This window comes from Podarcis cretensis (genome assembly GCF_951804945.1).
Source record: "Podarcis cretensis genome assembly, chromosome: 13".
Taxonomy (NCBI): Eukaryota; Metazoa; Chordata; class Lepidosauria; order Squamata; family Lacertidae; genus Podarcis; species Podarcis cretensis.
Window position 1 is genome coordinate 5,450,550 of NC_137182.1, and position 21,110 is coordinate 5,471,659.

The 21,110-nt window shown below is 45.6% G+C and overlaps 1 protein-coding gene across 1 annotated transcript in view; it reads left to right on the forward strand.

Moving 5' to 3' along the window:
- Window positions 1-5,007: 5,007 nt before the first annotated feature.
- The window catches only part of GALNT1 (polypeptide N-acetylgalactosaminyltransferase 1), a 60,719-nt gene continuing 44,616 nt past the window's right edge, over window positions 5,008-21,110 (forward strand). Inside the window, exon 1 of the mRNA XM_079949660.1 lies at window positions 5,008-5,184. The gene's annotated coding sequence lies outside the window, so the exon portion shown is untranslated. The remainder of the gene's footprint in view (window positions 5,185-21,110) is intronic.

The following is a 21,110-nucleotide window of genomic DNA, read 5'->3' on the forward strand; positions in this document are numbered from 1 at the left end:
CAATACATTTCTGGAGAAGCAATATCAATGCCAATTATAGCCCTATTCAGTCATTCAGTAATTGTATCCATGGAGGGTGAGCTGCCTCCTAAAGTTTCCACCTTCTTGTGATCAGGAACCGATTTACACAGGCTTCCTGTTTTGGGGGGAGAATTGTAACCACTTTCAGACAATTGTGTTTAAAATCCCTTCAGATGTCAATGTGGGAAGTTTAGGGGTGGAGCAGCCAGGTCTGGCACATATGGTCCCTCTGTGGACACAATTAACAAATGCCTGCATGGTGCTAATGTATTGGTTATGTACAATGGAAGTTGTAATGGCTCTGACCATATTAAATGATCTGATTTGGGATGTCAGATACATTGGCAAAACTCCAGGATCCCTCTCCCAGAATGCCACCAGCATGCACATTGGCTGTATGGGTAAAAATTGGGCGGGTTGTGGGTGTGGCATAGTTACGCCACATCCAAAGCCCCTTTATTCCCATGAAATGCCCACAGCAAAGGCAGGACTTTATACCAGGAATATATTTTCTCACACCCTTTTCAGTGCAGATCAGGAAGAAGGCTCACTCCAGGGCTGTAGCAGTGATCCTGGCTGTTCTTCCATGGGATTATTAACCTGCTTACTCCAGGCGGGTTCCTCTACACTTGGCAATATCTGTTAAAGGCAGTTACACAATGGGTCCAGATGTTTCTCAATTGGGGGCTCATGCTACAAGCGGCACTACTTCCTGTCAAGTCAGTGTCCAAGGCACAGGAGCCCTGTAGTAGTCGTGACTAGGTGGCAAGCCCTCATATGTTTCCTTCGGGAACATCTCTATCCCAGATACTGTTCAATAGAAGATTTGACATGGGCTGCTTATTGGAAGATAGGACCGTTTGCGCACTGTAGGGATGAGAGAGGCCTCTGGTGTGGAAATCACACTGTTCGACCAGACCATAGCTCCTCTTGTGTCAATGATTGGGTGTTGGGGCTGGGAGCAGGGAGCCAAATGGCCCCCAAGCTAGACGGCCTTAAAAGAGGATTAGACCAATTCGTTGAGGGCTATCTGTGGCTACTAGTCATGATGGCTATTCTCTCTATTTTCAGAGTTGAAAGCAGCAATTTGTTTGGAATCAACTTGATCCCCTCCCCCTCTTTCCTTCTGTGATGAAACTCCTATTTGAGGACTTCCCTGGCTTTTTCTGGCCCATGTAGGACCAGTCTAAATAGTTGGCCTTGGTGAAGATTTGATGTTTTCATCCCCCAAAAGTTTCTATTGAAATGAGGCTGCATTTTAATGTATTTTAATCTTGTTTTTAATGTTGTATCTTAATCAATTGTTTTATATCTGGTGTTAGCCACCTCTTGGCTGGGGAGGGCGGGGTATAGATAAAAATTATTATTATTATTATTATTATTATTATTATTATTATTATTATTATTTATTATGAATACCAGTTGCTGTAAACCACAGGAGCAGGGAGTGCTCTTTTGAATCCAGCTTGTGGGCTTGCAGCAAACATATAGTTGGCCACCCGGAGAACAGGATGATGGACTAGAGGGTCCACTGGCCTGATCCAGCAGGCTCTTCTTATGTCACAAATGACCCACCATTGATTGTGCTTGACGCCTGCCGCTTTGGCTTAGCCAGTAGTGGAGTTGCCTGGTGGAGTTTGCACCGTGGCTTCCAGTTTTGGCACAACCCTTTCCCTTATTGCCCCAGTTTGCATTTACTTATTCCCCCACCCCGCTCCAGCAGGTGTGCGTGTGGTGCGAAGTGTTGTAAGCAAAATCTGCCCTTATTCCCTTATGGGGTACACAAGAGCCCTTATAGAATCCCCTGTAGGTTCTCCATTGGTAGGAGAAAATAACAGAGGCCAACCAGAGAACATTGAGAAGCAAAACAGCTAGTAAGCCTGATCTTTATTAAAGCTGTTGCAACAGGGTGCTCCCCCCACACACAGAAGAGAGGAGGACGACTACGAACCATGTGTGCTTGCCCTTATATAGCCATTTTTAAATTCGCTGCCCTGGAGCTCAAGACCACCCCTCCATACATCATACATAAATCACAAAGGGGGTATAGCCCAAGACCACCCCCCACAAACATCATACCTACATCACAGAAAAGGCGGTCTACAACAGAAATCTGAACGTTGTTGTTTTTCCTGTTTGCCAGGTTATCTGATAATGCCTTATCTAATTGCCTTTCCTGGTAGTCTGGCCATTCCTTTGAGATGGTAATTACTCAATTCCTGAGACAATGGGAAGGTTCCCTCACCCTCTCCCTCCTTGCAGAGAAACATTTGGTCAGTTTGAGAGTCAAAATGGTTTCAGGACTGTCTTCCTGTGCTGCTTCAGATATGTGGTTTATATACGTGTTTGCTTGGTACATTTATGAACATTTATTATATATATAAGACCTTAAAATTCTTATTACAGAAGGACCGGAACTCCTCTTTGCAGCTTTCCAGAGCCATGCCTTATGGCGTGGCTGCGTGCCGTCCAATGCTGGCAGAGTGCCTGCCTGGATCGCCCGTAACATCACGGGCTGCTTCCTATCTCCACGTGGCACACAGACTTAGTTGTGGGCTCCGCCTGATTGATGCTTGCGGTGTGTAACTTGGAGCTGCGCCGGTGTGTATGTGTGCTTTGTCATTTCCTCTCCTTTTTTAAGTAATGGGTGCTGCGGGCCAGTGGCGTAGCGTGGGGGGGGTGCAGGGGGGCCCGGGCGCACCGGGCGCAACATCTGGGGGTTAGGGTTGGGGGCGCAAATCCACGAGTTAGGGGGCGCAAATTACTTGCCTTGCCCCGGGTGCTGACAACCCACGCTATGCCACTGGAAGGCAGCCCAGCTCTCTGTCTCTTCGGAGCTTCAGGCCAGTGGCGTAGCGTGGGGGGTGCAGGGGGGGCCGGCCGCACCGGGCGCAACATCTGGGGGTTAGGGTTAGGGGGCGCAAATTACTTGCCTTGCCCCGGGTGCTGACAACCCACGCTATGCCACTGGAAGGCAGCCCAGCTCTCTGTCTCTTCGGAGCTTCAGGCCAGTGGCGTAGCGTGGGGGGTGCAGGGGGGGCCGGCCGCACCGGGCGCAACATCTGGGGGTTAGGGTTGGGGGCGCAAATCCACGAGTTAGGGGGCGCAAATTACTTGCCTTGCCCCGGGTGCTGACAACCCACGCTATGCCACTGGAAGGCAGCCCAGCTCTCTGTCTCTTCGGAGCTTCAGGCCAGTGGCGTAGCGTGGGGGGTGCAGGGGGGGCCGGCCGCACCGGGCGCAACATCTGGGGGTTAGGGTTGGGGGAGCAAATCCACGAGTTAGGGGGCGCAAATTACTTGCCTTGCCCCGGGTGCTGACAACCCACGCTATGCCACTGGAAGGCAGCCCAGCTCTCTGTCTCTTCGGAGCTTCAGGCCAGTGGCGTAGCGTGGGGGGTGCAGGGGGGGCCGGCCGCACCGGGCGCAACATCTGGGGGTTAGGGTTAGGGGGTGCAAATCCACGGGTTAGGGGGCGCAAATTACTTGCCTTGCCCCGGGTGCTGACAACCCACGCTATGCCACTGGAAGGCAGCCCAGCTGTCTCTTCGGAGCTTCAGGCCAGTGGCGTAGCGTGGGGGGTGCAGGGGGGGGGCCGGCTGCACCGGGCGCAACATCTGGGGGTTAGGGTTGGGGGCGCAAATCCACGGGTTAGGGGGCGCAAATTACTTGCCTTGCCCCGGGTGCTGACAACCCACGCTATGCCACTGGAAGGCAGCCCAGCTCTCTGTCTCTTCGGAGCTTCAGGCCAGTGGCGTAGCGTGGGGGGTGCAGGGGGGGCCGGCCGCACCGGGCGCAACATCTGGGGGTTAGGGTTAGGGGGCGCAAATCCACAGGTTAGGGGGCGCAAATTACTTGCCTTGCCCCGGGTGCTGACAACCCACGCTATGCCACTGGAAGGCAGCCCAGCTCTCTGTCTCTTCGGAGCTTCAGGCCAGTGGCGTAGCGTGGGGGGTGCAGGGGGGGGGCCGGCCGCAACATCTGGGGGTTAGGGTTAGGGGGCGCAAATCCACGAGTTAGGGGGCGCAAATTACTTGCCTTGCCCCGGGTGCTGACAACCCACGCTACGCCACTGCTGCGGGCTATGTGCTGAGAGCTGGCCAAATGCGGGCAAGGGGCTCCTTCTTCCAGATGGAAAGTCCTGGTGGATCCCGCCCAGTGCCCACATTATGCACGTTTTCGAAGTGCAGCGAACAACGGGGAAAAAACACAAATGACGGGAAGCGCGGGGGAAGGAGACAGGCAAGTCCCATCATCCATTTTACAACAGCATCCCTCTCCCCGCCCCGACCCACAAAAGCGCAGAATGAACTTCGAGCTCTGCAATCTCAGGTTTCTGCGCAGCTTCTTGGATGGATGGGTGGATGGAATGATTGGCGTGGCGCGCCCCGCCCCCTCGCTCCCCGCCGCCCAATCCCCTCTCCTCGCCCTCCCTTCACTCCAAAGCGAGGGAGGGCGGCGGCACGTGACGCCGACATCCGGGTCACCTGCAGGCGGAAACAAGACCACCCATAGCCAAACCGTTGCTTCCTTCTCCTTTTCCTTGACGGGGGGGGAGTGGGAGGAGTCAGGTGTTAACTGGGTGGGGCCGGCGAGCGAGCTTGACGTGCGCGCGCGCCGACCGCGACTGCGTCGGGGTGCACGCCCGGCCGCGCGCGCGCGCGCTTGCGCTTTGAGGTGGGACCGTTTAACGCCTCAGCCCGCTCGAGGGGAGGAGGACGACGACGACGACGAGGAGGAGGAGGAAGTCGCCGCTGCCGCCGCCGCCGGCCGTGAAGCCTCAGCGCGGCTGAGGGAGATGCCGAGGGGGCTGCGCGGCTGAGGGCGTCGGCGGTGGCCGGCTGAGGGAGCGAGCGAGCGAGGGAGCGAGCTCCTTCTCCGGCGAGGCGCGGAGTCCCAGCGGCCGCCTCCCGCCGTCGCGGCGGCGCCGTCCTCGTCTCGGCGGCGAAGGGGGCTGCTTGCCTTTCCTGAGGGGACGGACTCGGCCCGTGCCGAGCTGGCGGCGGCGCCTTCCCCTCCGCCGCCAGGGGGGCTCCGTTGGCGGGAGAGCGGCGGCGGCGGCGGCGGCGGCGATTCCTCAGCCCGCTTCCCGGCCGCCAAGGGCTACTCGAAGACGGGGGGCGTCCGCTGCTTCCCCTCCCCCTCCGAGGCCAGCTCGATGGAGGTGGGTCTCTTCTCTCTCTCTCTCTCCTTCCCTCCCTCCGTAGAAAATAGAGAACCCAAACCCAGCCTGGGAAAGGGCAGGTTCACACGTACGGCGTGCCCGCGTCGCTTGCGGGCTTCGCAGGAGTTCCAAACGCGTCGTCTGCACGCGTCGCCTTCACACGGCCTGGCGGAAAACTTTTCGCCCCTCGCGCATTTTTAACCGGCGCTGGTCGAGTAGTTGCGGCTCCTAACGCGTTTGTTTCATTTCATTTTTAATGGCTTACCCTCTCCTTTGTCGCCGGCGGAGCGAGTTTAACCGGGCAGGGCGAGAGGTGGCTGGACAGTCGACATTGGCTAGGGTGAGATCCAGTGCTGGGGCATCGCCCTTTACAGCATTGACTGCGAATGGGTGGATTTGCCCAAGTTGCTCCGATCCCGTGCACCTGAAACAAGTATGGCAGTATGCAGCGGTGCTTACTTAGAGGAAAGCATGTGTAGGGTCACGGCCTTACTCTCCTCCAGCAATAGGGTCTCTCTCCCCTGCCCACAAAACGGGGGTTTGGCTTTCTGGCTGTTGTTGCACCCCAACCCCCAGCCAGCCCCCCTAATTATTATTTTTTGCATAATTTTCCTTCTGCCCTTTTCCCAAGTGTAAGGGTTATTTTGTTGCCTGAAACTGAGTCAAAATTGTAAACCCACAAACACGGTTTAAAAATTCTTGCTTCAGCATTAAGGCATCAGTTCCTGCCTTCATCTGCTATCTATCCATCACCCCATAATGGTCCCACTGCTGCAGGGCTGGCCCTGTGTGAGAGTGTGGGCCACCCATACGCTCCTTTCTTCTTTCCTTTACTAAACGTTATACGTTTTAGCTGTCCTGCTGTGCTGTGCAGTCAGTCCTCTGTGCAAGTGTTTGAAGCAAGTGAATTTGACTATCTTTGCTTGGACAGTTTGATACAAAATATGGCATAATAATTGCCACTATTCATCCTATAATTGTACCACTTGGCACTGCTGTCTCAAAGTTTGCTTGTTTTACATAGCTGTGGAGGAAATTAATGATCCTGAAGCAGGCTGTGCCGCTGGCTATTTTAAAATGGTGTGTTCCTGTTCTCTTTAAAAAGAAACAAGTTCCTCTTTCACTGTAAGATTGACTACTAAATATGCCCAATTTCTTCTTGCTGGCTTGATTACCCCTCCATTTCAAACATATTAAAAGTTTGAGTGAAACACATAAAGGCAGCTGCCTAAACAGCAAGCCCTCTTCAAAACTCTTTTGAGGTAGGAAAAAGGTGACCCAGAAAAGCTTCTCTAGCCTGTGCTGGGGATAGTAAGATAATGTATCTAAGGAACTTCAGATAATTAGAAATGTTTCCATGACCAAAGAGTATAATGCCCTTTGTTTACAGCAAGTAGAAGGACTTTCTTTTTTTTAGGGAGGGACATAAATGGACATATTTGGGGAAACAATACCATCATGCTGCTAGCATTATGTTTGCAACTAGTTTTTGAGAATTTTTGTACAATTTTGCAATCTTGGTAACAGACTTGACAGACCTTAATAATTTTTCTGTTTATATATACATGTAAATTTAGGAAATGGTTTGTTCTTCTAATATTAAAGTGATATTTTCATAAAATGTTCCTTATTTGGGGGAGAGAATACTTTCATTCACCAGTGCTGGTTTATTCAGTCTTTCAGTGCTGCTTTAAGTGTGTTTTGATGATTGAAGGCACATGTGTCTTTAATTGGTACATCATAGATAAACCTGTAAAGAGGATATAGAGAGTGGATTTCTGGTCTTTGTTTTGGTAAGTGATGTGCGTCCCATTTTCCTTTCTAGGACCTGGGTGTCTCTTCATGCAGGTACTAGACAGTAAATGTGACAAAGCTTGTTTTCTTTGGTCAAGTGGAAAGGTGGGAGCTAGATGGCTAGCTCAGGGGAGATACCAGGTGCTCATGAAATTAGGTTCCCTGCAAAAGTTTGATGCTTGTGTGCCCATGATTTTTTAGTGGGGGAGAAGAGAAAGATGGAGAACTCTGTTTTGCTTCAGGTCAGTGGTAGGTAGCATTGTGCCTCCATATGTTGTTGGACTACAACTCCCATCATCTCTGCCCATCGGGGACCCATGAGTGTTGACTTTCAAAAAAATGGGTGCTTTTCATAGTTATGCTGTTATGTTTGGTATTTTAAGGATATTAATACATTCAGTGTTGAGTACTGTACTCCAGTCATTTCCTGAAGGAGTACAGTTTCTCATTAATAGTGATCTCAAAAGTACAGCCTTGGGATACTTTTATTCAGTTTTGTGTGCAAGAGTATGCTTTGCTCGGTGTGTGCGTCTGTGTGTACTAGTAGCAGTACAGTAGCTGTATACTGAAAGGTTTGTTTAGTCTTTTGTTTCCTTTGTGACATGTGAAATTAAATGAATAAATAACTGGAAAAAGGCTTGTTGCAAGCAACTTCTGCAGTATTTTAATAAATCATTCCCATTTTGCAAAATGGTGGCAGCATATCCCCAAGAATCCTGGAAAGATTATTCTTAAATTGAGTGACATTGGCAGACATATGTCTGCTGCACCTGGCAACAAACATGTGAATGATAACATACTGCAGGTTAACTTTTATAAAATTAGTTTGTTAACAATGTCTGCTAAGCTCAAATACCATGTGTTAATTTTGTCAAATGCCATATCTGAGCTTATATATATTTGAGAAGTAGAACAGTGTATGTACTTAAGTGTTCATGTTACCAAGGTTATAATAAAGATGTGGACTAGGAATTTCCATCCAAGCACTTTACTACAATAGGTGACTCAATAGTAGTTCCAGTTACAGATAGGTAGCCGTGTTGGTCTGCCATAGTCAAAACAAAATAAAAAAATTCCTTCCAGTAGCACCTTAAAGACCAACTAAGTTAGTTCTTGGTATGAGCTTTCGTGTGCATGCACACTTCTTCAGATATCTGAAGAATATCCAAGAACTAACTTAGTTGGTCTCAATAGTAGTTGTTTGTACTTTCATAAAGAAAGTGAATGCTTGATGCATGTTGCATATTGTATAATGCATGCTTGTTCCATATGGTATAAATTAGGCACACATTACCTTCCCCCTCCCCCAAAAAACTCTTGTTTGTTCAGATTACATTTTGACTATTCATTTATTATGATCTATCTTTTGTGAGAGTCTCTGAATACATTGTTAATAATTACTCTGATAATGAAATTAGTTATAGTAATAATAATGTAATTATTATTTATAATTATATAGTTATATTATATAGTTATATTTATAGTTATATAGTTATAATAATAATAATGTAGTTTTGTAGTAGTTTTATGCAGTTTTTGTGTAGTTTTATGTAGTTTTTATGTAGTTTTATGTAGTTTTTCAATTTCATTGTTCCGCAAGGGATAATGACAATAAAGATATCGTAATCGTAATCATAATTTATACCCTGCCCATCTGGCTGGGTTTCCCCAGCCACTCTTGGTGGCTTCCAGAAGAATATAAAAGCATAATAAAAATAACAAAAACTTCCTGATACAGGGCTGCCTTCAGATGTCTTTTAAAAATTGTGTAGTTCTTTATCATCTGATGGGAGGGCGTTGCTGCCGAGAAGGCCCTCTATCTGGTTCCCTGTAACTTCACTTCTCACTGTGAGGAAGCCATCAGAAATCCCTTGGGAAGTGGACTCGGTGTCTGGGCTGAATGATGGGGGTATACCTTCAGGTATACAGGGTCAAGGCCATTTAGGGCTTTAAGTGTCACTCTGAATTGTGCTTGGAAACATACTGGGAGCCAGTCTAGATGCTTTAGGACTGATGTTATATGGTCTTGACAGCCACTTTCGGTCAACAGTGTACCTGCCGCATTCTGGATTAGTTGTAGATTCCGAGTCACTTTCAAAGGTAGAGCACATTGCAGTAGTTCAAGTGGGAGATAACTAGAGCATATACCACTCTGCTGAGACAGGGCAGATAGGGTCTCAGCCAACATGCCAGATGGGGCTGGTAGATACCTGCCCTGGACGCAGAATTGACCTGTGCCTCCATGGGCAGCTGTGAGTCCAAAATGACTCCCAGGCTGCTCTCTTGGTCCTTCAATGCCACAGTTACCCCATTCAGGACCATGGAGTCCCCCACACCACCCATTGAACATAGGGGGAGATAGTTAGAACTTTTGTATCTTTTAAAAAGATGCTTGAATCTCTCCCTTCACCTGAATCATCTTTCATCTATTGGTAGATTCTACCCCTTTTGTAGGTGGGATGATCCTTTTTACCTAGATTCAGTCTGAGTTGAGTTTGGAAAGGCTTGCAGAACAGAGCTGAATATTTTCAATTTCTTCAATGCAATTCCTACTTCAGATTTGCCATTTAGAACTTCAGAAGGCATGTACCGTGGTAGCTTCTGGGTCAGATTACTGCAACCTGTTCTACATTGGACTACCTCTGGGGAACTGCTCAGAAGCTCCATATCTGAACATGTATCCAGTTTTGAGCCAATCACATGGACTGCCAATTCATTTTTGAGAGCAGTTTAGAGTTTTGACATAGGAAGCCTTGCATGGTTCCCATGTGAACTCTCCTGGACCTAGAGATCAACATCCAAGGCCCTTTTGTGTGCCTCTTACAAAATAAATTTGGAGGGTGGCAACAATAGAACATGTCTTCTATTTCATACGTAGTGCCCAATTTGGAATGCTCTCCCCATAATGCCAATCAGTGTTAGAAACTGGGAGAGGAATGCTAGGAGCCATGAGTCTCCTTGGACCTAGGTTGTGGGCGCCAAAAAAAAATGTCAAGGTTCCTTTCTCTTTTGCTGCCCTGCTGCCAGGCAGACTGGGGCGGGGGGGGGGAATACTGCTGGGCAATCAAGTAGTCTGCAGGGAAGTGTGGCAGCAAAAGATGTGTCTTTTGCTACCGTTCTACCCTGCAAAACACCTGATTCACCTGGCGGTGTGGTAGCAATCAGGGTCTGCAAGGTAGCGTGGCAGTAAAAGACGCATCTTTTTTGCTGCTGCTGTGCCTGGCAAACCAGCTGAATGCAGCCAGGCAGGTGGCAATGCTAGGTGCCAAGGGTGGTGCCCAGACATTTCCAGTCATGAAAGGCCAATTGCATTTTGCGACTGATGCCTGGCTGATTTCTAATGCTGGTGCTAATCTGTGTCCTTGCTGTGAAGTGGTAGAGCAGGCATCTTTCCCTACTGGGAACAGGCACCCACAACCAATGTAGAATTCATAGAATCATAGAATCATAGAATCATAGACTTGGAAGAGACCACAAGGGCCACCGAGTCCAACCCCCTGCCAAGCAGGAAACACCATCAGAGCACTCCTGACATATGGTTGTCAAGCCTCTGCTTAAAGATCTCCAAAGAAGGAGACTCCACCACACTCCTTGGCAGCAAATTCCACTGTCAAACAGCTCTTACTGTCAGGAAGTTCTTCCTAATGTTTAGGTGGAATCTTCTTTCTTGTAGTTTGGAACCATTGCTCCGTGTCCGCTTCTCTGGAGCAGCAGAAAACAACCTTTCTCCCTCCTCTATGTGACATCCTTTTATATATTTGAACATGGCTATCATATCACCCCTTAACCTCCTCTTCTCCAGGCTAAACATGCCCAGCTCCCTTAGCCGTTCCTCATAAGGCATCGTTTCCAGGCCTTTGACCATTTTGGTTGCCCTCCTCTGGACACGTTCCAGTTTGTCAGTGCCCTTCTTGAACTGTGGTGCCCAGAACTGGACACAGTACTCCAGGTGAGGTCTGACCAGAGCAGAATACAGTGGCACTATTACTTCCCTTGATCTAGATGCAATACTCCTATTGATGCAGCCCAGAATTGCATTGGCTTTTTTAGCTGCCGCGTCACCCTGTTGGCCCAGCCTCTCATGTAGTGGCTGATGTAACAAGTGACACCAGCTGTTTGACTAGGTTGGCATGGTTTAGGAGAGATGGCATTGTGGCCAAATTGGATCCCTGCTTTTGCACAGCAGAATTGTTTCTGGCAGCGTTCGTTGGTTAGCAAGTTTTAAAAGTAGGGCCAGGGGAACCTAATTCATGAGGAACCAGAACTTGACTAGTACTTGCAGCATGAAGCATCTGTCACTTTGACAAAGTTAAAAGCCAGTGAAAAAACAATAGGTTCTGGAGAGTTAGTAGTGTTAAACACACCCCATTATATTCAGATTTCTTAATTTTGCATATGAGGCAGAGAACATTTAGACCTGATAGATGAGGCAAAGCTGCCTCAGCAGATTTAATGAAGTTAGCCCGCAGGGAAACTTAGATGTTTCAGCGTATCTTTTGTCATCTCTCAGCAATGTTTCACAGCTCCACCTGTACAAATGTAAAGATGCCAGACTCTCACACGCTCCTGGCTTCCAAATGCCAGAAATTAGACTAGCAAAGTGATGAATGACAGGGAGGGGTTAGTTGAATAAGAGTGCTTAAGGCTGGAAATTTGGAAGTCATAGCCAGTGGATCATCCCAGTTACTCAGAAGGCTTTCTGAACAAATTTTTAAAATGCTGTGTATTCCCAGTTTAAGGCAGAAGGTTCTTAAGGAGGGGTGGGAGGCTGACTATCAAGTATTCAAAGAACTCTCTAGGGATAACTCCCATTCCTCTATAATCTTAAGGGTCATTACCCAAGAAGAAATCTTGCATGTTAGAAGTCGTCTTTTAGGAACTGAGGTCCTTGTTAATACATTTATATACTTAATTTGACATCCTAAAAGGGCTTTCAAATGATGGATGGCTGTGGAGATAACATCTTTAAGAGAAAATTGTTAAAATTATGGATTGGGACTGAAACCTTAGATTGTAAATACTAAAGGTAAAAAACCCCTGGATCAAATTCGATTATGGTCAAATTCGATTATGGGGTGTGGCATTCATCTCTGCTTTCAAGCTGAGGGAGCCGGCATTTGTCTGCAGACAGTTTTTCCGGGGCATGTGGGCAGCATGTCTAAACCACTTCCGGGGCACGGAACACTGACGAGTGCCAGAGCGCATTGAAGTGCCGTTTACCTGCCTGCCACAGGTATATCTACAGCATATTTGCAGCAGTGTATCTACTCACGCTGGTATGCTTTTGAACTACTAGGTTGGCAGGAGCTGGGACAAAGCAGCAGAAATTCACCCCATTGCATGGATTCAAACCTTTTTTTACCCTTTTACTTTAAATACTATTAGGATTTTAGTTGACTCTATGGGGATCTGCATCAGTAGATAAAGGAAAAAGAGGCATAGCTTCCTGAGGAAACTGCTTAATTTATCTAGACAGAAGTTACAATGTATCCAGTTTGACAGGAATTTGTATAGTCGTACCTCGGAAATTGAGCAGAATCTGTTTCGGAAGTCTGTTCGACTTTCAAAATTTTTGGGAACCAAGGCGTGGGTTCCAGTTGGTTGCAGGAATCTCCTACAGCCTATCGGAAGCAGTGTCGGATGTTCAGGTTCCAAAGAACATTCACAAACTGGAACACTCACTTCCAGGTTTGCAGCGTTTGGGAGCCAAAATGTTCAACTTGCAAGGTGTTCGGGATCCAAGGTACGACTATAGTTGCATTGATATTGCTAAATGAGGAGCTGTACAGAATGCTGCTCAGCCATTAAATTATTATTAGAAGGCTAGCTAGTACTCAGCTTTTTGGATTTTATTTAAATTTGCCTAGACCAAGCCCCGTCATAATCATTAGAATTAAGAACATCAGATTTGATAGTGGTAATGTTAAAATCAATAATATGATCTTTATGAGATAAAGTCAATAAGTTTTTTCTAATCTGGGATCATGGAATTAATATCTTTATCTATAATTTTAGTTTTTTTTAATGTTTTGTTTAAGTTCTACTTTGCTTAGTATCATTAATTACAGAATCCCGATTCCTAACATCAAATGCCACCCCTACTTCCTAGAGATTAAAATTAAATTAAGTGGCTGTTGATTAGATGAAGGTTTTCTGAGATATATACACACTACCTGTCATTGCATTAACTTTCAGTTTCCCATTTTTAAGAAAATCCAGCTTGTCTGCCACCAGTCCTCAAAAAATCCCCAGGTGACTCCAAAATTTATATTGGGCTTGAACCACTGTTTGGCCTCTCGCTTTTCTCATGCAGAAGGGGCTCATTCTCACAGCATATTGCTTTTCTAGATTTTCTCAAGGTTTGGGTTTTGGTGCAGCAGGTGGGCACAGGAAGGGAGAAAGAAGTTCTATAAAAAAGCTCCCATCTTCCACTCTGCATTTTCACATCTATTTTCAGCTGTTGCCACCCCCCCCCCCCCCCGGTCTGCTGCTACTGCTTCAGTGCTTTTTTAAAGTTGAAAATGTTTTTCAATCCAAGATCCCAGACAATTGTGTCAATGTCACAGAGGGCAAACGAACCCTTCACTCTAAAGGAGAAAATGCATCCTTGTTACCCAGGCAACTGAGCCATTGCTTCCCTGCACAGCAAGACTTTTTTTCCTGTTTCAGTTGGTTGTAGGAGCAGAATGGGAGTGCACATGGTTTGCATGTCCACATTCTGCACTTACATTCATGATTTAAAATTCATTATACTTTAAAGAGCTCTAGCATTCAATCACTGATGAAAAATGGAGTTTACAAATGTCTGACTTGGAGATGGAAAGCCTGTCAACTTTCTGATGTTGTTGAACTATTAACTCACAACTTGTGGAGAGCCACAGCTTGTCCATCTCTGTTATAACTCATATAGTCATATTAAATGGCTGCTAAAACAATTAACAGTTTGCAATGAAATAGAGCTTTTATACTCTGGCTTTGGTCCAGAGTATAATGACTCTCAATTCCATCCTCCACCCCTTTTCCTCAGTTTATCTTTAGTTTTGTTTCTTATCTGATTGTAAGTTACAGGGTGGATTTTTAGGAGAGGCCAAAGACTGTTCTCAGCTGTTATATATGAATTTAAAGAATTTTTTATCCTGCTCTTTAGCCAAAAATATGCTCCCAGGCAGCTTACAAATGAAAATAAGGCAGCCTTGTTCTAACACATACAGTCTAAAAGACACAGCACAAAGGGTTTGGAACGGAGAAGGAAATCAGACAGCATTCTTAGTTATAAGGTTCTTGTAATGTCAACTGGAATAGAATAAAAAAATTCCTTCCAGTAGCACCTTAGAGACTAACCTTAGAGATGCGGGTGGCACTGTGGTCTAAACCACAGAGCCTAGGGCTTGCCGATCAGAAGGTCGGCGGTTCGAATCCCTGCGACAGGGTGAGCTCCCGTTGCTCGGTCCCTGCTCCTGTCAGCCTAGCAGTTCGAAAGCACATCAAAGTGCAAGTAGATAAATAGGTACCGCTCTGGTGGGAAGGTAAACGGCGTTTCTGTGTGCTGCTCTGGTTCGCCAGAAGCGGCTTGGTCATGCTGGCCACATCACCCGGGAGCTGTGCGACAGCTCCCTTGGCCAGTAAAGCGAGATTAGCACCGCAACCCCAGAGTCGTCCGTGATTGGACCTAACGGTCAGGGGTCCTTTTATCTTTTTAAGGTGCTACTGGAAGGATTTTTTTTTTATTTTGTTTCTACTACGGCAGACCAACACAGCTACCTACCTGTAACAGGAATAGAATACTGTAATTTGAAGAGGAGGAGCCAAAAGTTGCTGGTCTTTCAGTACAGTATTGCTGATGGAGGGGCTTGATTCTCTCTTTCCCTAGACAAATAGAACAGATTATATAATAAGGGTTATGTTTCTTTCTAATAAAGTATGCTAGCTTTGAACTTTTTCCTAATGAATTAGAGTTCATTTATACTATTATAATGGGATAATTGACAGGGTGGGAGCAAACCAGCAGAAGGTATCTCTGAATGCATAGTATTTAGTATAGTGGCACTATAAAAGGCAGCATCTCTCTGGTGCCTTTACCTCTCTCATCTGAATTGCTTTGCATTTATTGCAACTCATATTACTGCAGAACTGTCAGCTGTGTCTCTCACATCAGTATCAAATGGAATACATAAAGCCTTCTGGCTTTAACTTCTGTAAGTTTGCATGGTACAAAGTTGCCCTGTCTCCATGAGAGGTTTTTGTGTCTGAAATCAGAACATTTCATAGGTCATTTGTGATTAAAAGTTAGAAGAGAATCCTCTTCTTTTGTCACTGTACTGTAGGAATATAAACTCAAACCTCCTGGATCAGTTAAAGTTATATTTAGTTGAGTACTCTGTTTTTACAGTGGCTAAGTGGATGCATCCCAGAAGTGAACAATCAAGATAGGAATGCAACAGCCTTCTCTCACTTATTCCTCAGCAACCACAAAAGACATGATACATCTGATCCTGGGGGTTGTCTATGGTTATCATGACTCGTAGCCATTGAAAGCCTTATCCTTCATAAATTTGTTCCGTCCCCCATTCTAAGCCTGTGTTAGTTACTGGTCATCACCCTATCTTGTGATAATGAATTTCTTAGTTTTAACTGGGTTCTCTGTGGAAAGGTTTTCTTTTTTTCTGTCCTGAATCCCCCCCCCCCCATTCTATTTCTTGGAAAGAATCCAGGTTGGAGTATTGTGAGAGAAGAGAGAATTCATTCCTGTACATTTTCTCTGCACCATGCATGTATTCATACACCTCTGTCTTCTTGCATCTGCTAGCAGCGCCCTTCTGAATTAATATAAGAACACCCCTGCTGCACCCCAGAGTCCTGCATTTTGTTCTCCCACTGGCCAACCTAGCACTCAATTGTTTGCCATCCATAACAATGTTACTCTGAGCCAGGGGTCGGCAACCTAAGGCCCATGGGCCGGAAGCGGCCCACAGAGTCCATTTAACCGGCCCCCTGAGCTGCCCTGAACCAGCGCAGCCCGGGGACTCTCTTCCGCGGCACTGGAAATCGCTTCTGCACATGCCCAGACACCCAGAGTCGCTTCTGTGCAGGCAGGATTTTCAGTGTCTGGGCATGCACAGAAGCGATTTCCGGTGCCGCGGACATGTGCAGATGTGACTTCCGGCGTTGTGCTGTGTCAGTCTGGCCCATGGAGGATCTCCGCAGGAGTGATCCGGTCCATGCCCGGTAAGCCTTGCCGACCCCTGCACCATAATACCTATGACTTGTGGTAATATTTCCATTATGGCTAGTGGTCATATCTTCTATGAATTTGTCTAATACCATCCAAGCTGGTGACCATCACTATTTCTTGTAACAAATTTGATATTGCTGTGTGAAGAAAATAATCAGTTTCTCTTTCCTGATATACTTATTGATCAGCTTCATTGGATGATCCCAGGTTCTGGTTTTGGAGAAGAAAAAAGCTCTTTTTCTTTCACTTTTGCCACATAGAATCCAACTCTATGTTGGAAGGGACCCCGAGGATCATCTAGTCTAACCCCCTGCACATGCATATTTTATACACTGGTCATGCCTCCCCTCCTTGTATTTTCTCCCTGTACTGTACTAACAAAACCTAAGTGTGGCATTTGCACATATGGGAGTTGCTCCAGCCCCCTAAATCTTAGCTGATTTCTTGTGCTGATTTTTAATTCCAATTTTTAAGGAGTTCTTTTATTCTTATAGATATTTTCCCCAAGTTTGTTTTTTACATCCTTTACTGTAGAAATGCACATTTGAATTGAGCTGCTATTATTTTGAATTTGAATAACCCCCAAGGGTTCTGAAGAACTCTGACCCTCTTCACTTTCCCTTTCAGCTTTCTTCTTACCAGTCACATTGGTTTTTGAAGTGTTTCTTATTTTGAGGTTGTCTGTGGGGCCTTGTATTGCCATCTGCAGTGATTTTGTGGATGTGTCTACCCATTCTGAGATGCCTATTTTGACTGACTTCTTGCCCTCTTTGAAGCACAAGTCAATCCTTCTGCAGTCACAGTTTTTGTGATGAAAAGTAATACATTATTTGCTATTTGGTCAGGTAGAGACAGGAATCAGAATTGTAGAGTTGGAAGGGACATGGTGAAGGTAATTTAGTCCAACTCTCTGTAATGCAGGAAACATTTGCCTAATGTGGGACTCAAACCCACAACACTGAGATTAACAGTAAAACAGTGCAGACCAGGGATAGGGAACCTTAAATCCAGGGGCAAAATGCGATTCTCCAGGTCTTTCTAACCATGCCTGCTTCACACCCTCCTTGAGTGCACTTGCATGTTCTTGAACTGTGATGATACTTCTGGCATGCCTGGATGAATAGGTGTTTAAGTACTCATTGAAGCCTCTGACTGAGCATAGCTTACTATTCATTGGTAAGAATTGCATCTGTTGCTCTGCCCATTGCTGGCATGCGATCTCTAGAAGGCTGCCCATGAGGATAGATAAGTGATTTGACTTTGCATAAGACAGGTTCATGTGTTCAGTACCTATATGGCCATTTATGGGTTAATGGGCTGATGTTTCATTCACATTTTTAGAATATTTATTTTCATGTTCTGTAGTGAAGATGATGTTAAAGATACAGTGTTAAGGTTCAATATTCTGTTAGATTTTGCTACATGATTGATTCTTAAGGACAGATAAAGCTTTCCTATTCCCCTTCTGCTGGTGTGGTTAAAGGAAACATGTTTTGTTGCCCATAGACAGTTTTTCGGCCTTCCAGTCAATACCTTTGCATGCGTAGTTTGAGTACAATGTGCATCAGGATTCATATCCAGAAAAACTGTCTAAATAGTTTTCCCCGGCAGAATTTTTCCTATAAGGAGGAATGCAAGCTAATATGAGGGTGCTGTGCCTATTTTTTCTAGACTGCTAGTTTTGTGTCAGGAATGCTTTTTGAATGCAATAAAATGCTTGAAGACTTCAGTAAGTGAAAGGGGCTACTTAACTGTTTTCTGCTGTCTCTGATATTTTGGAGAAAGAATATTGAAAAGTGATGTTCTGGTATTCTATTCTATTTGTTTATACTGTACTGTTGTAGTTTTAAACCCTTTATTGCCACTGTATTTGAGTGACATGCAGTTTGGGTTAATTTTTCTTGTAATATCTGATCTTTTACCAAGACTGTTTCCTTCCAGTTAGTCATCAATAGAAAACCTGAAACAGTTCTGAGGAACTTAAAAGTAATTGAAGCTGCTTCAGTAAACTGTAAACTCAGTTCAATGCGCTTTTGTTTGCACTATAGTACATAAAGACCAGAAAATCTACTGTTACTGTACTGTAAACAACTTTGAGCATGGAATTATGTGAAAAAAACTACTTCAATTGTCTATAATTTGGATTTAGGTAAAAGACTAGTGGCTTTGTTAAATACGATATGAACAATGATGTATTGCTAATAGGTACATAGTGGATTCCAACCAGAATCTGTACCCTGGAGTAATTTTATTTGGCTTTTGGCAGTCCTGCCTAGCTTTATTCAAGGTGTAGTAGAGAAGTTGCCCACTATCTTAATCAAAGAAAATGAATTTCAGAGAGCTGAATTTTTAGAAGCTCACAAAATAAGGACTTGAATTGTGGTGGATGATATATATCTCATAGTACAGCAGTGGGGAACAAGATCCAGTTGGAGGACCAGATCCTGCATTCTCCCTACCCTCACTCCCAGCAGATCACTTTGAAAGATGGGCAGATGACAATTTATTTTTTTAACATACCTTGAACTCAAGTCACATTGCAAAAGATGAGTACAGTTGATCCAAGCAGGGCTTGAAGTCACCACTGATTGGCATTGACGTAAAGCCCTCCTTTTGGGCAGTCCCCAAAAAATGTCAGAGAGCAAGCGTAAATACTTAGGCAATATCTCTTTCTGATAAGGGTCCCAGGCAGTTGAAGAAGCTTGCCCCTTGATGGTACCAACAATCTCTCCCATAGTAGCGCTAGCAACTATGGCTTGTTTTAATAATATGGTGCCTCAATAAATTTTAATTGGCCACGGCAGCAGCTAATTTCATAGTTACTAGTTTTGAAAAATATTAATTGAGTCACTTTAAAATGTCTTATTTTTCTTACCCTTCCTCAAATGGCTGTGGAAAGTGTACATAGTTCTCCCTACTCTGTCCTGTCATCATAAGCATGTGAGAGGAACAGGCTCAAGGTCTCGCAGTGAGCTTCATTGCTGAGTGGAGTTTTGATCTCTTATCACCACAGCCCATGTCAGTACCTCTTTGCTGTTCCATATTGTGTCTCACAGAAGGAGATAATCTTTCATGTTAATGCTACTCAAAATGAGCTTGTAATTTGACTAGACTTATCTCAGCCTTGCCTTGAAATAAGATGCAAACACATGTATTTGAAATCAGTTTTGCACTGCTTTGCATTATCAATATACAATAGTATTTAACAGAATAAACAAAGACTTAAACATCTCAGGACCACATAAACCATCTGGGACTCTGCGATTATCATCTTACTTCCTCCACGAGAGGTCCGGAGAGTGGCAACACAAGAGCACTCTTATTAGTTACTTTCTGCTAATGCTACTACACAGTTGATCTTAAAGAAGTGGGTATATGATGGCAGCATAGGCTTTGGTTTAGGGTTGGCATTGGGGAAAGGGGGTTCTTGTGCCTTTAAAATCTATTATCTCCACAGTTAAGACCAGCAGGACTTCTCTTGGGAAGCATGAGGTTGTTGCAGGGTGAGGGATGGTGGAGAAAAACAAGGACTGTAGTCTCGATTTTGTGTTATGCGATGCCCCCCACAGCGCACACTCAAAGTTCAAAATGTGCTCATTGGTCCAGAATGGTGGCAACTCCTGCTGTACTTGATGAATTTTTTACTAAGGATTTTCTAAAACTGTTCTACAAATTTATGTAAACTTCCTAAGGTTATTAAAAAAGTTAATACTGCTTGCAGTAATTTTGAACAATACACTAAACACTAAAGCTTCAGCTCTTTGAAGCAACTGGTGTTTGACCATAAGTGACAGTAGGAACTGATCATTAAGAGAATATGAAAATGTCAAGGGGGAAAAATTAATGAAACTCATTTATTTTGTCATGGTACATATTGTTCAGTTATGCTTAGTCATACTTCCCCTTAATTTCTGTTTTATGAATTATATGTTAATAATCTTGCAAAAGTCAATTCTTGTGAAACCTCAGTTCTTATAACTATTCAGTTTCGGGAATTACTGTGGACACAGAGTTGAGACTTATGTTGCTGTCACTTTTAATACAGTGATTAGTAGCTTTTTATTCTGAAGGGTTGGTGATGATTCAGAACCAAAAATTCAAACTTATTTGTAGTAGTTGTGTTTGTATATCATATTAAACAGTAGTTAATGTTTACTACTCGTGTCTCAGTGTATGAACTATCAAAGCAGAATAATGGCCACCCTCATGGTTTCAATATTTCCAGATAAGGTATCTGTCAGGGACTCAGCGGGAGCGCAGGGAGGGGAGGAGATGGAGAGCGAGGGGGAGCAATCCGAGGGCAGCGTAGGAGAAGATGACAGCAGCCCGAGAGATTCCATGAGCCTCTCCAGCGAATCGGAAGATTCACAGAAGGGGGCGCCTATGGTCAGGGCAAGGGGGGACCCAAGGGGGACACCCCAGAAGCAAGGGGCCAGCGGGGACTCCCAGAGCAGCAGTTGGAAATCAGGACCAGCTTCCCCACCAGAGCGTAGTGGGGGGGAGGAGTCTCAGGTATCAGGGCCAACGTATTCACCACCAGCGAGAAAAGATGAGGCAGGGTTGGCCACGCCCCCATCGGAGAGCGAGGGAAAGGTCAAGAGGAAGGTAGCCGGCTGGGCGCGCGCGCCAAGTTCAAATGTACAGGCGAGCGGCACAGCAGGTAGCCCGGATAGGAAACCAGGTCCTAAAGCCCGCCGGAAGGAGGGGGAAGAATCAGGGGGGTCAGCGTCAGAAGAGTCCAGAAAGGATGAAACCCCAGCGGGCAGGAGGGCCCAGAGGAGAAAGGAACTCAGGAAGAGGTGGAGCAAGGCGAGAGTCTTAAACTGGTGTGGAGGGGGAGGCGACTCAGACGGGACTTTGCCGGTCTAGGCTTTAAGACGTAGAGCTGCGCGCTACGGCT